Genomic DNA, 3,594 nt, shown 5'->3' with positions numbered 1-3,594 from the left:
ATGCAATACTCTATTTTGATAGATCCACAAATCACAATATTTGCTTCAATGTATGGAGGCATTCAACTTTAAGTTTGATAATATGTACTGCTTTTTGGGAAGAATGTTACAATTTCTAGTCTTTTGTGTATTTGTAACAATTATAGTTCCTACAATGTAACAAGTATAATGCCTTGATTCACATGATTTTCCACTTTGAATAATAGCTATCATCAATGGTGGTGCATGGTGTGGCCATTCACAAACTTCCTAGAATCAAAGCATGGTAGTTGGCATGCTATAGTGCATTTTAAGAGAACTATCAAACTTGAGAATACTTGTGTTTTGCCTTTGTGGAATGATGTACTCCAAAGTAAAAGCAAGAAGCCTACCTCTAGTGAAGAGACTTAGGATCTAGATGCCCCCCTCATCTCCCATTTTTTGATTAAGCTAACTCACATGAGCAATGGGTTGACCCTTGCTCTCAAATGGAAAAACTAACTTTTAGGTCATAAATCCCACTTTTGTAAATGAACTAGAATATTATAGTACCTTGGAAAGAATGCAAAGCTTAGGAGGGAGAAATGTGCCTTATGTATTAGTCTCTCAACAATCACTAAAATACCATAATGACCCTTCTTGGTCTTGGGGAGACTGACAATAACATTCATTCTCCCTCACTTACCTCATGGGATTTATAAGTTGATGAGCCAACCAACTACATGTAAAGACCCATGGGAATTATTATTGGCAGCAATTCCCCTTCTTGTACATTAACTCAAAAGCCAAGTTTTGCATGATTTGGACCCAACAATTACCTTATCTACCTTTAAGCTTCAACTAGTTAGTCCACTATTTAATCTTCTAGCATCATAGTGTTACAATCATCATACTCATAGTAGCACCATATCACTAATCACATAATCTATTGTCTGTGTTCTTCTAGCAAATTGGAGGGTGCCACAACAATATCAATCGACTTGTCTTGCAAGGATCATTCACATGGATTGTGTGGCCATATGCTTCTCTCTTCAAGTGTAGGCTATAAAAAGAATGTCACCTACTTCTCTTTTCAAATATAGGCGATTCATGAAAAACTAAGGTTCAATGTACAATGAAACTAGAAAATTTATTTAAAAAAACCTTAAAGATATTCAAACCTTGATTTTTTTTTTTAAAGTGAAAAATGTGGCAAATCCATGTAATTTTATTCTAAGATCCCTCAAAATTTTTGAATTAAAGGCTGTTTAATTTACTACCCCAAAAAGTAAAATGTTTTTTGTACTTTTGTTATGGCTGGCGAATGAGAGAGCGACACGTCTGGTCAAAAGAGAGAGAGAGAGCACGACATCTGGTTGGGACACGTGTCTACGCGGGCAAAACACGGGAAAGGGCGGGTGAGGCGGTTCGATTTAGGGTACTAGCAGGTATGCATAATAGAAGTGAAGGACTGCCTGTCTCCCCACCTTCTTCATCAATCATCGTCTGCCTGTCTCCCACTGTGATCAGTTGATTAAGTTCCCCATCTTCTTCTTCATCAATCATCGTAAGCCTGTCTCCGATCACTAGTTGATTACGTTACCCATCTTCTTCTTCATCGATCATCTACTGCCACTTCTCTGCTTCATGAGTTTCAGCATCATCGTCTTGTCGACTGCCAGTCTTTGGGTACTGGGATTGGCGGCGGCTGCTGCTGCTGCTCCTTCTTACTCTTGCGTGTCTAGTACTGTAGCTCTCGACTGTTCTTTGCGAACCAAGACTACAAGAGTAAGATGGGATACGGCCACCACCATCACCACCACCAGCATCATCATCATCATGATCATCATCATGGAAAACATCAGCAGGCTTATGGCTATGGCCACGGCTACCCGCCACAAGGTACTTGTACAGACATGGCTTTCTGTGCTGGTTTTTAGAGTTTTTCCTTCTTCAGCTCATGCCTGCTCTTTCCGTATATGATCCTTCTAATTCCTAAATCTTGCCTTAAATACTGTGTTTCTGTAGGGTATCCTCCGGCTTACTACCAGCAACGGCCGCCCAGGCGCTCCGGCGGAGGTTTCTTGCGTGGATGGTACGAGAGCTTCTCTGTCTTGTGATGATTAATTATATTCCCGTTTTTTGATTGGTTGAATGTTAGATACAGATAGGAAATTTGGGTTGGTTTGATGCGATGGTGATGATGATTGCAGCCTGGCGGCATTGTGTTGTTGCTGTTTGGTGGAGGAGTGTTGTTGCTGCGATCCTACCATCGTCATGGGTTGATTCTAATAAAATTGCACCGTTTCTGTAAAATTGCCCTCGAAGCTACGACTTTTTAGTTTTTTTTTAATTGGCTACTAACCAAGACGCACCCGTTAATTTTCCGTCTGTTGCAATCGTTGAGGATTGCCATGCAATGTCTCAAGAAACCTATATCCTTATGTACCCTTTTGTATATATTTATTAATATAAGCATTACAACAGCAACATCGCTTTATTCCCTCAATGGACCACGATAAAGGAGCCAATAAAGTGTCATCTAAAGATCCTCAATGATTTTAAAAAAACTCCAAGTGATTTATTTAAATATTTTTGAATTTTATATATATATATATATATATATATATATATATATATATATAATATGAAGCTCACACAAAAATATTTGGGACATTTTAATGTTTCTATCAAATAGCTCTAGTTTTAAACAAAAGGTTCACAAAAGAGTGACAATGAGGGGCTAATGGTGACACTCGAGGGTGTATTGTTTTAAGGTCTTACATTAAACTTATATGTAATAAGAAAAAAATTGTATCAATGTGAATGGCTAAAAGAGTTGCATCTTTTTTTTTAAATTGTCAGTACACTACAGTAGGAGGTGTGTTGCATTTGGGGTATTGGTTTGTTGGTCCTTTTACCATTTTTACCTTCAAATTGACGGTCAATCATCTCTCTCTCTCTTTCTCTAAAAATAAACAAAGTTCCATGACCGGATGAAGTGTTACAAAGTCTAAATGTCTACATTGTTGTTTCATGCTATTTCTCTCTCATGCTCCTTCTCACTCAAATATATAATTGAAGTTCCATGATCTCTCTTGTTGGGGTAAAAAAGAAGAGTATTTCAAAATGCAAATGTACACATTGGTCTTTCATGCTCTCTCTCTTTCTCATGCTCTTTCTCACTCTCAAGCATGCTTGCCCAAATAAGTAAAATTAAATTGTCAAGATAGTAATTGTTCATTAGTTATATACTTCATTTTTCTTGAGTTGTTTCTCATTCAACCACAATTTCACAATGGGTCCCATTTCTTAAAACATTAAATAAAATATATATTCCAAGATTACTATGCAGAAATATCCAAAAGCTATAAGTGTACACATTTTCTAGAAAGAGGGCAACTAACTCAAGGCAATGCTCGCTATCTTCTTATCTCTACATAGGCATTGCTCACTATCTTCACATCTCTACACACACATCAATACAATTGTTTAAGAATGGGAGTGATATATGTTGCAAATCAGAGTTGAAGGCTTGAGAGAGTGTGCACAAGAGGGAGAGAGAGAGCTCAAGTACAAGACTAGATCTTGTTTAGTTAGTTGCTCAAAGTACAACTAGTACACTCTCCTCTAAAT

The 3,594-nt window shown here is 37.5% G+C and overlaps 1 long non-coding RNA gene across 1 annotated transcript; it reads left to right on the top strand.

Annotated features, from left to right (window-relative positions):
- The first annotated feature begins 1,390 nt into the window (after positions 1-1,390).
- Positions 1,391-2,461, top strand: LOC148035787 (uncharacterized). The gene is made up of 3 exons (XR_015690997.1): positions 1,391-1,860; positions 1,987-2,053; positions 2,172-2,461. It is a non-coding gene; the product is annotated as an uncharacterized LOC148035787 (long non-coding RNA).
- Positions 2,462-3,594: the final 1,133 nt, after the last annotated feature.

This window comes from Lygodium microphyllum, chromosome 5 (assembly GCF_053477565.2).
Source record: "Lygodium microphyllum isolate KBCC chromosome 5, Lygodium_microphyllum_v1.1.10, whole genome shotgun sequence".
NCBI lineage: Eukaryota > Viridiplantae > Streptophyta > Polypodiopsida > Schizaeales > Lygodiaceae > Lygodium > Lygodium microphyllum.
Note: the sequence above shows the minus strand (reverse complement) of the source record. Positions and strands in the feature narration are given on the sequence as shown.